The sequence below is a fragment of the Eubalaena glacialis genome, chromosome 9, assembly GCF_028564815.1.
Source record: "Eubalaena glacialis isolate mEubGla1 chromosome 9, mEubGla1.1.hap2.+ XY, whole genome shotgun sequence".
Taxonomy (NCBI): Eukaryota; Metazoa; Chordata; class Mammalia; order Artiodactyla; family Balaenidae; genus Eubalaena; species Eubalaena glacialis.
The window spans coordinates 112,718,757-112,733,204 of NC_083724.1; the positions used below are offsets into that span (position 1 = coordinate 112,718,757).

A 14,448-nucleotide genomic window follows, 5' to 3' on the forward strand; every position below is an offset into this window, starting at 1 on the left:
GTTTCTCTTGGCTAGACATGAGTGGAATTGCTGGGTCATATGGTAAGTTTATGTTTAACTTCTTAAGAAACTGCCAAACCGTTTTCCTGTTTTCTAAAGTAGCTGCACCACCCCCAGATACTGTAAAGCCAAGTTGTTTAATGCGGTTTATAAAGCCCTTCCTAACCTGGTTGCAGCCTACCTTTTCCCCTTCATCTCCATTGACACCCCAACTCAAACTGTATACTGTATACAGTTCAAACTGTATGCTCGACTTAGCCTTCCCTAAAAAATATGTATCCTCTCTCTCCTTTGGGCTTCTGTAAACACTGTTTCCCATGCTTGGACTACTCTCCAGGCCAATGCCCACTGGTCCTCAGGCCTCAGTTTCTGGGACCCTTCCTTCTAGGACCCCCAACAAGACTTGTGTTTCTCCCTTGTGTGTGTGACTTGAATTGACTGCTCTGGCAACACTTGTCACACTGCATTATCGTTGCCTTTGCCATGAGCATTGTCATTGCTGGTCTCGATCCTCTTTGTTTTTTTTTTTAGATTCCATATATATGTGTTAGCATACGGTATTTGTTTTTCTCTTTCTGATTTACTTCACTCTGTATGACAGACTCTAGGTCCATCCACCTCACTACAAATAACTCAATTTCATTTCTTTTTATGGCTGAGTAATATTCCATTGTATATATGTGCCACATCTTAAAAATATGGAATGCTTCACAAATTTGCGTGTCATCCTTGTGCAGGGGCCATGCTAATCTTCTCTGTATCGTTCCAATTTTAGAATATGTGCTGCTGAAGTGAGCACTCGATCCTCTTTTTTTGTTTTTTGTTTTTTTGGCCGCGTGGCATGTGGGATCTTGGTTGCCCCACCAGGGATCGAGCCAGTGCCCCCTGCAGTGGCAGCACCGAGTCCTAATCATGGGACCGCCAGGGAAGTCCCACTGGTCTAGATCATTTACTAACCAGTAAGCTCACTGAGGGTAAGGATTATACCTTTCTTCCCCAGCCTGGAATTGGTGTCTTGGAGGTCAATAAATATTTGATAAACGTATAAAGTCCCTGGTCATCACTCTTCTTCCCTGGGAGCTTAAAGCTGTGGTGCCAGGATCCAGAACTCCCTTCTCCCAAAGGAAATCATTCGCAAACCATCTTGGAAATGCACAATCTGATTTTCAAAATAAAACATTTGTAGTTCCTTCCTAATTCTGTTTTGCTCAGGCTAATAATAAAATGAGTTGGCATTTCTTGGGTATATATCAACTGACAGTAGAGGGAGCCAAGCCAAGAATGTGTTAGGTGACGGGTAGGAGTCTGTATGCGATTAAAAATAGACCGTGTGTAATAATGAAGAATTGAAAATTACTCAAATGACCAACAATTAGGAAATAGTTACATAAATTCTGAGATTAGATAGACAGATAGATAATTAGATGAATAATACTGACATTAAAATTGTAAATAGGGAATGGTCTGTTCGAAACAATCCTAAAAATAAAACCAGAACCCCAACTAGAATCAACACATTGATTACAACTATGCAATATTGTGTGTGTACAATGACAATGACAAGAAATGTCACATCATAGAACCAAATGAATAGTAGGTGTTTTATAATGAAACTTAGAATTTTGTTTTTTTGATGTTTTTTAGCTTTTGCTGCAAAAATCTATAATAAATAATTGTGATGTGTTGTATCCTAAGTGTGTATCATAAATTGAAACTATTGAGCTTTTCTAAGGTACCTAAGGCACGGTTTATAATTTGTTGGATATATATGATGCATTGCATCCCCTAAGTAAAAAATATATGTGTGCATATGTATGTATGTGTATATACACATACCTATATTTGGCTTTCATATGCTCTCAGAGAAGGTAAAATGTTTTCCCTTTGTCATTGCCCCTCGCCTCCGTACTTCTGGGAGTCAGATAAACAAGCACTACGGTATTATCTCCTCTTTATCACGTTAACTTTAAACACACTATGAAACTGAGATTTATGAGGCCATTTGCTCAAAGTGACAAGCTAGCAAGGGTCAGAACCAAGATCAGAACCCAGGTGCCTTGGCACAAACACAAATTCTTAACTCTGCACAAAAACCTGAGCCAGGATGACCAGGATGAGAGCAGCACGGGCTCACTTCACTTACTCACGACCTTCACTGTTCTTCCCTGAAGGACCTTGCACAGCATCCTACACAAGGAGATGCTCAGATAGCATTTGTTCAAGGGATTGATGCATCAATGGACCCATCAATGGGCAGGAATTTAACAGGTAGACACTGATCAGCAAAAATTCTTCGGTACACTTGGTGGTATCAGTCTTCACCAGACCTTCACTACTATTTAATATCTTTCCTCTACAAATATTCTATCCATTCATTTATTCGTCCAGCAATTGATTATTAGGCAACTACTATGTGTAGGAAACTGTGTCACTAGCTTACAGAATTATAGAATTAAGGTATTAGTCTTACCTTCAATATACTTATCTACTAGGAGAATGAGATTTGCATTTTAAAAATCACTATAATTCTTGGCAGAATATGAGATGAAGGGAGGATAGACAGTGTTCAGACAGTCCAGAGGAGAGAGAAAAGGTATTTAGCTGAAAGGATAAAGGCAAGCTTCACGGAAATGTGGCATTTCGGCAGGGCCTTGAATGACAGGAACAATTTCACAAGAAGAGATGGGGGAGGACATTTCAGGAGAAGCAAAGCATTTTAACAAAGGCACGAGGTGAAAATTTTCACAAAGGTGAGGATCTAAGAAACACTCAGTTTCCTTAGAGAAACACATTTTAGCTAAAACGTGTTCTTTTTTTTTCCCACAGTCGCTTTTTCCAGTCTCTTTGCCTAAAGGGAGCTGGAGGGTGCTTTAGCCAAAAATCGCATCTGACTTGGGCAGGTGCTAGAACTCGGGCCCCCGTTCTGTAGAAATGTACTGTGAGGGCTGGTTTGTGAATGTCCTCTCTTTTATGAACAAGGTAGAAGGTATTATTAGCCTTGTTTTAGAGCGAGTGTGAAACAAAGGTGCAGAGAGACTGGGAACTTTCTCAAGGTCACAGGATGAGTCAGCTGGAAAGAAACCCTAGAACAAGGGCTGCCCCTCTCCAAAGGAGCCCGCAGAGGCACGTCTGCGCCAGGGGACAACGTGTTCCCACCCAGAACCCCCGGCATCTGCAGTGCCTTTTCCTAGGAGTTCAGCACGCATGGCAGACATGATTTCATTCTCTCAGCACCCACTGAAGTCGGGTGAAGGCGTCTTTACGTTCTTTTCTCAAGTAGACAAACTAAAAGTCCCCAGGGTATCCTAAGCAGTTCATCTGCGAGCAAGTAATATGTCAAAGTCACATTGATGATTGACTCAAGAGCAGTGCGTTTTTTTAACTCTTGCCTTGGGACCAAAGGCCAGCTAGAGAGGTGGTGGTTTGAAGGTTGAAACGTGGCATTTTAAGACCTGAGTTCTGATCCCAGCTCTGTCCCTCACCTGCTGTTTGATTTTGGGCAATCACTCAACCTCACTGAACCTCAGTTTCCTCATCCGTAAAATGGAAACAATATATCTTTGCAGGGGCTTCCCTGGTGGTGCAGTGTTTAAGACTCCGCTTGCCAATGCAGGGGACACGGGTTCAAGCCCAGGTACGGGAGAATCCCACATGCTGTGGAGCAACTAAGCCCATGAACCACAACTACTGAGCCCGCATGCCACAACTACTGAAGCCCGTGCCCCTAGAGCCCGTGCCTGGCAACAAGAGAAGCCACCGCAATGAGAAGCCCGCGCCCCGCAACAAAGAGTAGCCCCCGCTCACCACAACTAGAGAAAGCCCGCGTGCAGTAACGAAGACCCAATGCAGTCAAAAATAAATAAATAAATTTTTTAAAAATTATATATATATATATATATATATATATATATATATATATCTTTGTATCTGTTCTCAGCATGTATTTTTTTCTTTCATCTGATGAGGTTTGCCTTCTAATGCCTCCACATGTATTTTTAAATGCTAAGAAAAACAGCTGAGAGAAAACCCACAAATCCATTAAAAATGGTTACTTTGGGGGGAGGAGAATGGAACTGATCAGCTTCTATTTGTATACCCAATGTACTTCTATTTCATTTGGAATTGCTTAAAATGACCCAGGCAAACAAATAAAGGATAAAAATAACAGCAACCTTATAAATTACTGTTTAAAAAGTACCTAGCACAGTGATTGCCAAAGACCTCCTTCTTGACAAAAGTTAGTTTTACATTTAAAAATTAATCATTATGTCATGTGGCAAAAAGGAGGCGGAATCAAGGCAGGAAATCAAGGAACAAGAAGAAAATAACACAAAGTTTCTAATAAGAGCTAAATTCCTTGGAAGACAATGAATGGAGAAGACAGAGCACAGGCCCTGGCTTTGAAAAAGAGACCTGGTTTTGAATCCAATCATGGCCACACACGCATTCTGAGCCGTGGGAGAAGTCCCAGCCTCTCTGGGCCTCAGTTTTCTTATCTGTAAATGGAAATAAAAATTCTCACCTCATAGATTTACGGTGAGGATTACATGAGACAAACACGTGAGGTGCTTTAGAAGGCACTGAATGTTACATGTAGTGTGGGCCACAGAAATGAAAACACCGTGCACACCGACAAACCTCCTGTTTTACCTGCTTCCGGCAGGTGGAGTGTTCCTGTGGGTTATTATAGGACCGTATCATGAGGGAACGTCTAAACTGTTTAAGCCGCAAATTATCCTTTTAAGAATATTTTATGCTGTATCCTTGAAAGTTGCTATAAGGGTAAAGATTTAATGTTCTCATCATAACAGCAACAAAATGGCAATCGTGTGAAGTAAAGGATGTGTGAACTAGCCTGACTGCGGTAACCATTTCGCAATACGTATGTGTATCAATATATGTGTGTATTATACACCTTAAACTTACGCAATAGTATGTGTCAATTATATCTCAATAAAGCTGGGGAAAAAAGTTTTAACAGAACTGAATTAAAGCCAAGAAAGCACCTTGAAAACCAGCCAAAGTGGTTTCCATCTTTCTGATCTAGACGGGCTTTTCAAGACCACATACTTGGCGGTCAAATGCTGACCTCGGTGATCCCCGGGTGCTTCCTGGACATACTGTGTTTAAGCTCCTGCAGCCTTTGGTAGCAGATGTGTTTAAAGAGCCATAAACTCAGCAACGATAGACAGAAACATACTTGCTTTCCTCCGGGCTTCTGGCTCGGGGTCAAAGAATTTTTCCTGTGTAGGAATCTGGCCTGCGTGCTCTGTTCTGTGTATCTGAGGGCTGTTTCTAGAGGAAACTCAAAATCGGGATGATTTTTGTTCCCTTCGAATCAAAGCAGTTGGCTTTCTGTTTCTTCGCCTGTGAAATGAAGCAGCCTCCTTGTCACAATGGCATAAAATCGTGGCTTGTTGTGAGAGGTCAATGAGACACTCTACATGACAGTGCTTTGCAAACTGGAAACAGTAAACCATTCAGAAGAAAACACACGAGACAAGCTGAGGTCCCAAACACTACAAGCGCGGGATCAATTTTCTGGTCGAAGGAGAGACTTAATGAAAACTTTCCTATAACTCCAAGGAAAAGAAGTATTTTTGCTTTTGAACTTTATGAATTTGTTTTGCCCCAAATCTCCCACTCCTTTTGTCCTTAATCTCAATTTTCGGCTTTCAATTTTGGTTCAATGCTTCCGCCTGTGTTTCTGTGGTTTAATCTTCTCTCCCACCTTCCTCCTCTTCTCTTTGCTACCATGGGCATTTCCAGGTAGCACATGAGGTGGGAGAGCTGAATTTCTCAGAGAAAGCAGTGGTTGGTCCATCCAGCTCTCTTGTTAATTCCATCTCTTAATGATGCCACAAAGGACGACAACAATTTCCTAAGAACTCTTGTCTTCTCTGCTTTTTCTTCTTCTTTTTTAAAAATATTTATTTATTTATTTACTTATTTGTTTGCGCCGAGTCTTGGTTGTGGCGGGCGGGCTGCTTAGTTGTGGCATGTGACCTCTTAGTTGCGGCATGCCTGTGGGATCTAGTTCCCTGACCAGGGATTGAACCCAGGCTGCCTGCATTGGGAGCGTGGAGTCTTATCCACTGTGGCACCAGGGAAGTGCCTTGTCTTCTCTTCTTTATTGAGAGCTTCCGTGTGCCAGACATTGTGCCCAGTGCTTTAACCCCACCCCAGTCTCCCTTACAATCCTCACAACAGTCCGCTAGAGAAGACTTTTACTTATTTCACAGATAAGGAAAGTAAGGGTCTAAGTAAGAAATTAAGTGACTTGTTCAAAGTCACACAGCTAATGAATGACAGAGGTGGGATTCAACTTCAGCTACATCTGACATCAAAGCCTTTCGCCACTGGACCACACCGCCTCCTAGCCTGCTAAAACTTTTGTATGACCTGGAGCAAATCCGACCCCACCACTGCCCACCCCACCTCCCCACAGTCAGCAGGGCTGTCGTCCATCAAGCCTGGGACATCCATGTCTCTCTCGAGAAGACCCTGGCTGACTCTTGCCTGCCCTTCAAGACTTACAGGAGATGCCTGTGCTGAGACAACCTCCCCAGCATCCCCAGGATGATTTCGAGACCCCCCTCTAGGTTCCCATAGCCCTAACACTATGAATTTTTATCTTTCTTTCTTTCTTTCTGGTCCCACTGTGGGGCACGTAGGATCTTAATTCTCCGACCAGGGATGGAACCCATGCTCCCTGCGGTGGAAGTGTGGAGTCCTAACCTCTGGACCGCCAGGGAAGTCCCCAATGAATCTTTATATTTCAATTGCGGGTTTACTTGTGCTTTGCCCTCACAACTTGACCAGCAACCAAAGGGCAGCGTCTGAAACTTTTTGTGCATTCCCAGTGCTTAACCAGTGCCCGGCACTGGAATGTAGTTGGCCCTCTGTACTTGTCTGTTGAATGAATAAATGGATTAATATATAATGAATACATGAACAGCAACAAAAGCTACAACAAAGAACAAGCCAAAGCTGCTCCTTACTTCTTGTACCCTCATCCATATCGACGCAACCAACCAAGTAGCATGAAATCAATTCAACAGAGATTTATTGAGCCGTAGGGCGGTGTAGCTGAGTGCTGGCACTTTGCATCAGAATATCTTAGAAGCGAGGACGCTGGGCACAGATTTCTTGTCTGTAAAAGAAGTATAATAATCATACTTTTATCACCAGATTGCCATGGGGCCAAATCACATAATGGATACGAAAGCACTTTGGAAACTGAGGCATGATATGCAAATGTGGGTGGTCGTAATTTAATTGTTATTATTATGTACAAAGCACTGTGTCAGGTCCCGAAGGAGGACTTAAAGAAGAGGAAACTACTGCCCACAGGACACCCACACATAATGAAGCACTCAAGGGACTGTGAAACTAGGCAGAAAATAATGAAAGAAGTTCAAAGACCTCGAGGGGCTCAAAGGAGGGAGAAATCAGGGGTCAGGGGTCAGGGGTCCAGACAGGCCATCATCTAAGGCTGTGGGATCTAGGGGAGGCTTAATGACAAGGTCCCCACTGTCAAGCCATTTATGGTCATACGCATTGTCTGGTGGGACTGAAATGTGTGGTGTTTGAACGCAGAGAGCTTTTCCAGTGTGTGGTCAGTGGAGGACATCAGAGACCTGGATCTTGCAGAGCGGGTGGGATTCAGGTTAGACGAGAGGGGGAAATGAGTTCCGTACAGGGAGGAGGCTGGAAACAAAGCAGGACTGAGCTTGGAGGGTCTAGGAGAGCAGAGCAGAGACCTCTGTGCTCCATCGTGTCCTCATTCCCTGACCCCGGGCACAGCATCAAAATTGTCTGAAGTGCCACACTGGGTTGGATTAATAGTCCATTCAGCACTCTATATTTGGACCGTAGCTCGAGGGGATATTTTGGGAGAGCCTCTCGTTGTCCTAGTTGGGTAATCACTAATCTTTAGCAATTAAGAAGATAAATTATATGATAACCCATTATGGAATAATCATTCATGAATTTTTATTCACCCTATCTGCATCTATAGGCAAAAATCACCCCAAAAAGACCATCTCAAAGGAATGTTCTAGAATATAAAGCTGTTTCCACAGGCTCTCAGATGGCTGATAGAAAAAAGAATTTTTTTTTTTTTATATAAGATGCAACCCTACAAAAAAAAATCCCCAAAACTTTAGAGACAGAAAGCAGATCAGTGGTTGCCTAGAGCTGGGGGTGGGAATGGGGAGTGTCTGCAAATTGGCACAAGGCGACCTTTTGGAGGATGGAAGTGTTTGAAATTTACATTACAATTTGTGGATTTCATGATATATATATATTACATCTCATAAAATTTTTTTAAAAACCTATATAAATGCTTCCTCCCGTCCATTCCCATAAAATATTATTCTTTATAAAGGAAGATATGGCAAGGACAGACATGAGAATAGGAGGAAACTCAAAATTGTGTCACAAGAAAAGCATTTCAAGGACCTGGGGATGTTTGGCCTGGGAAGGTGAGGGGAAAAGAGAAAATCTAGGGGCACCTGGTGGTACGTGAGAGAGAATGAGAGGTGCTTCATGGAATCCCAAGGAGACTGAACCAGCTGAAACGGATGAAGGTTGCAGCTTGCTCTGAGAAGTAGAGAGCCACCCAATACTGGAAGGATTCAAGCCTAGGCCAAATGCCCCGTTGTTGGATGTTGCAGGTTTTTAAACAACGGGTGAGGTCATGGAGTATCAGGGCTTTAAGGCCCTTTCTCACCCTCAGAGTCTCTGATTCTATAAACTGGGTGAAATGTGGGTTTTCCCCATTCATTAGGAGAACTGAATGAACGTACCAGGCTTTTGCTCCTTTCCTTCCCAAAGAGCCTGACTACAAAATTGTGCAAAAAGATGCAGTAACTAAACTGGGGATCTAGACATCGGCAGCTAATATTACCTTCCTCTCCCGCAGTTTTTTATTTCTTTACAGTACCTAGAGATTGAGGGTCAGTTCTGTTGTATCTTTGGGTCTTAAAGGCCTTGACGGGACACCCAGAAGCTTCTATCCATAGAATTCTGAGCTCCCTTTCCAGCCTTCCTTCAATGTTCCCCACAGCAAACCACCTGTTCCAGGCAAACCCACCAACACACAGCCCCCCAAACACCTTTCACATGTTCCATTCTGCATCTTTCTTCAGATCATCCCCCCTGCATACAAGCCCTCCCCTGATACCCACACTTGCCTAAGTCCTAAGCTGCCCACAAGGCCTGGGTCCGGTTGCTTCCTGCCCCTGCCCCACACGTGAGATGGTCGTGGAGGTGTGTCCTGGGAGGGCCTCACTGCCAGCCGTCCACCAGCAAAGGCCGAAGCTGGTTATCGGAGGCTGAGGCTACAAGAGGCCTGGGATGAACTTGGAAGTGGAGACCAGGAATCCAAAATAGGTCAAAGCCAAGGGGATGATGTCTTTGGCACAGGATTAGGGGATCCAAACAGAACACTGATTCCGTTCTTTTATTTCCTTTCAAAGTTTTAATTTATATATACTTTATATGTAATATTAAGAAGTCAATCTTGAAACAGAATAAATTATATTATCACCATTTAAATAGTTTACTTACATAATTGTCCTTTTTATTTAAGTTCTACGGTGAATTCTGCTTTCACTCTTAATTAAAATGATGCCTTTGGGACTTCTCTGGCAGTCCAGTGGTTAAGACTCCGTGCTTCCACTGCAGGGGGCACGGGTTCCATCCTTGGTCGGGGAACTAAGATCCCACATGCCGTGTGGTGGCACGGCCAAAAAAAAAAAAAAAAAAATTAACTAATTAATAAAATAAAATAAAGTGATGCCCTTGTTGAAAATGTAACGGTCATTGAAACGTCATTTCGTGATTTTAGACAAACCAGAGAGGGGTAACTATAATTTCTCAGTCCAAGGATTTTAGAAATCAACTTACTGAGCATTCTCCAAAAGGTATCCTCTTGGCCTTCGAGGGTTTCTATGCTCAAACTTCACAAGAAAAATTGAAAATGAAGAACCTATTTGCTGGAGATTTTCAAAATTAGAAAATATTATAAAAATTCAGTTTATATTTTTCATAACCATTCATCTATGGTCTATATAAAATTTTTATCTTCTTACCTTAAGATACCACTAAATAAAGGCATATCAGGCACAAAACCCACATGCAATAAATATATAATAAGCAAAGTAAATTGATAAATGCCATTAGTTACACCATTCCTAACAACCAAAACCACCATTGCTTCCCAGCCTTTGGTGACACAGATATATAGCTTGTCAGATTCAAGTTCATTACATCCTTCGAAGAAATAAATGAGTCTTTTGGAGTAGAAGACTGCATCAATTTTAGGGTCAATTCCTGGACATTTCTCAGTAATCAATATGGGATAAACAAGATCCATAATTACCTTCTCTCATTTCCCCTCCAAAATTGTTTATCCACAAAGAGGCTGGTCTTGTAGATGAGTGGATTAAACCAGCAGCATCAATCTCGTCAGAGAGTCAGGGAAACCCAGATAATGTGTGCTCTTGGTATAGATGAGTCGTGGTTTTTAAATCACTGATTAACCAGTACTCACAATCTTTAAAAAGAAAAACTTGACTCCTGGTTCCAATTTCATATGTGGCTTAATAGTTCAGGAAGCTTCCACCAAAAGAACTCATCTCTAAAGAAACAAATTTCTCTTCCAATTGTAATGATAGTATCAACAGTCAAATTGGAGCCACAGGTGGCTGGTTCCATGATCTAAGGTTGTGACACTGCCTTTATGAGTCTCCATTGAGAGACCAAATGTCACAAATGACCTCAGCAGAGAGGCGAAATCTGTTGTGGTCAACATAATGTAGAGCGAGAACATAGTAGCCTTTGGATGTTTGGAATGGCCAAACTCATGACCAGCAACAAGAAACAAATGTATGCTTTTGGTGTGTTTAAATCCAGATTTCAACCTCATCAAAATGCAAGCCTCCTCCAATACCAGCTCCAGGCCCGTAAGCACAGGTGATGGTTCCATCTCTGCCATCAAAAGAATTAGCGTCTCTATGAGCTCCTTGTGGCAAATATACGATAATATCGGCCTCATCAGGGTTCTTCTGTTTGAATTGCAGGGGGGTCACATCACTCCGTACTTGAGAAGACTGTGGATGGCATAGTCAACATCCTTCCACACCATGGAGGGTAATTCTTGATTCCGTAGGTGACATGATGTTTTGTCCATACTGGTTTCCCCATCATTGTGCCAAACTGGTGAACACTGGGCCTCCCACATCTTGGTGTGGACATCATTGTCAAAGGAGAGGCATCCAACCACCCAGTCACATTTGGCCCCAAGAACAACTGCCACATTTCCTGGATTTTGCCCACCACGAAGTTGCTAAGGATTCTCATTTGAGCATGGGAGTTCTTTCCACCAGGAGGCCATAAAAGGTGCCCAGGGACCTTTCTGCAAACAGCACATCATTTTCTTCTGGACTTGTACTATTAGACAGAGGGACAACTCCAGAAGCAGCAGCTCAAAGAACGAGAATTAAGAAAACCCGCGCGCAGCAACGAAGACCCAACACAGCCAAAAATATATATATAAATAAATAAATTTATAAAAAAAAAAAAAGAGGAGAAACTTCATTCCAAACTTCTCTTGAATAGTTTAACCTGATGCACTTTGTTCCTTTTTAGTCTCCAGCTGGCTTTTGTTCCTGCCTCATACATATGCAGGTATTTCCACCCCCAGCATTCCTGAATGTCTCTGACACCAGATCTCAGCGAGCACTCCCTCCTCTAGATTCCTTATTATCTGTGCCTCCTATTTAATGATACCTTATATTATTACTCAACTTTTCATAAAAATGGTCTGATTTACCAACTGTATTGTCAGACCCTTGAGGGAACACAAGTCAACCTGAGTGTCCAGATTTATTATTATTGTTGTTGTTGTTTATTTGTTATTTTTTTCATTTTATAGGCTGACATCTCCCTTCCACTCTCTCCTTTGACCCTGAATCTTCAACTTTAGACCAAAAGTTTTCACAGGTGCATTCAGATGAAAATGAGGTGAGGAACAGAGAGCTACTGTTTTGCCAGAAGGAAGGAAGCCCCAGAACTCGGGACCAGTGTCCACAAATATGGCATCACAAGTATCTCAGATCAAACTTGAGTTCTAAAACTAGGACTCTATTTACAAAAGCATATTTAGAACTTCTAGGCTTTTCTGAGCTTTTTGTTGTTAAAGCAAAGAAATGTTATGATGAGGTGTCCAGCCTACATGTAAAAGGTTCCTTCAGAATAAAAAGACTTAATTGAAAACATTTTACTGGAAGTAATTCCACACTCTGAGTAGTATAGCTGTTACTGGTCTTACCTGTTAAATGGGCAGCAGCCAAACTTTTCTCCTGCCCTTTTTGTTAATAGGAGGACCACAGACATGTTTAGAAACAGCCCCAGTACAAGTGGAGGTGACTAGGACCACCTAACACACACCGCCTGCCATGAAGTCCTAGAGAGGAGATTGCTTTATCTTTTATTCCGATTATTTGCTCTTGCTTGGGCATAGAATTGTGTTTAAAAGCTTATTGGGCTTGGGCCTCCCTGGTGGCGCAGTGGTTGAGAATCTGCCTGCCAATGCAGGGGACACGGGTTCGAGCCCTGGTCTGGGAAGACCCCACATGCCGCAGAGCAACTAGGCCCGTGAGCCACAACTACTGGGCCTGCGCATCTGGAGCTTGTGCTCCGCAACAAGAGAGGCCTCGATAGTGAGGCCTGCGCACCGCGATGAAGAGTGGCCCCCGCTTGCTGCAACTAGAGAAAGCCCTTGCACAGAAATGAAGACCTAACACAACAAAAAATAAATAAATAAATAATAAAAATAAAGGAATTCCTTTAAAAAAAAAAAAGCTTATTGGGCTTGGGCTTCCCTGGTGGCGCAGTGGTTAAGAATCCGCCTGCCAATGCAAGAGACACGGGTTCGAGCCCTGGTCCGGGAAGATCTCACATGCCGCGGAGCAACTAAGCCCATGCACCACAACTACTGAGCCTGCGCTCTAGAGCCCGCGAGCCACAACTACTGAGCCCGCACGAGCCTAGAGCCCATGCTCCGCAACAAGAGAAGCCACCACAATGAGAAGCCCGCGCACCGCAACGAAGAGTAGCCCCCGCTCGCCGCAACCAGAGAAAGCCCGCGCGCAGCAACGAAGACCCAACGCAGCCAAAAATGAACAAATAAAATAAATAAATTTTTTAAAAAAGTTATTGCGCTCAAACTCCCAATGAATTCTGGGATTCTCGTTTACATCTGGCCTTTGTCTGACCACTCCCAGTGTTGGCAGATGACTACCAAGGGTGAGGCCCTTCTGTCCGGTAATGCACAGCAAGGGTGGTCAGGAAACATCCCACGGACGAGATGGATCTTCCCAATATTTGTCTGAAATTTCTGTCCCCCACACCAGTCTGCTTTCTTCATCGAGTGTAATGTCTTGAACTGCCAAGGCAGGTCCAACTCTACAAGGCACAGGACCCATGTGTGTGTTATATGACTGGATAACAAAACCCAGCAGGGACAGTGTTGGAATTTACGCTGTAGCGTATCCTCTTTTTATTTCCTTCTTCCATTATTCCAGATAAGTTAAACTTACAGAGTTATACAATTGGTAAATTTACAAGGGACTTCCATCTACATCATGAATTCTCAACACAGGCCAAAAAAACCTTACTCATTTTATATGTAAAGCACAAATGTACATACAGTTCATAAACAGATATACAGTATATCTGATGGTATGAAAAGTTTATGAGAAAGGGCAGTTAGCAAAAATATATCTTTAAAAGGGTTCCTTAGGGGTGAGATAGTGAAAAAAATGTTGAGAGACGCTGACAGACCAGTGTTTTCAGATCAAGTAAATCAGAATCTAGGCATGGGATCCAAGCAACACTGTTTTTTTTTTTTCCTTTTGGCCGTGCTGCGTGGCTTGTGGGATCTTAGCCCCCCAACCAGGGATTGAACCCGGGGCTCCGGCAGTGAAAGTGCCGAGTACTAACCACTGGACCGCCAGGGAATCCCCAACACTATTTTTTAAACTATTTTTAAAATTTTAATTAATTAATTAATTTATTTATTTATTGAAGTATGGTTGATTTACAATGTTGTGTTAGTTTCACGTATACAGCAAATTGATTCAGTTATACATATACATATCTATTCCTTTCCAGATTCTTTTCCCTTATAGGTTATTAAAAAAATATTGAATGTAGTTCCCTGTGCTATCCAGTAGGACCTTGTTGTTTATCTGTTTTATATATAGTAGTGTGTATATGTTAATCCCAAACTCCTAATTTATCCCTCCCTCCTAAACTATTTTTCTAATGCGGTAGAAAAATCCACAGCCAGGACTGTGAACCACTGACCCAGATCAACCCCCTCTTATTCCCTGGGGCAACTGAGAACCAAAAAAGAGAAATAACCAAACCAGACAGCTG

General features: G+C 42.6%; 1 non-coding gene across 1 annotated transcript; it reads right to left on the bottom strand.

The window, feature by feature from the left end:
- Positions 1 to 692: 692 nt before the first annotated feature.
- On the bottom strand, positions 693 to 799 carry LOC133098472 (U6 spliceosomal RNA). Its single transcript, XR_009702173.1, has one exon. It is a non-coding gene; the product is annotated as a U6 spliceosomal RNA (small nuclear RNA).
- Between the last annotated feature and the right edge of the window lie 13,649 nt (positions 800 to 14,448).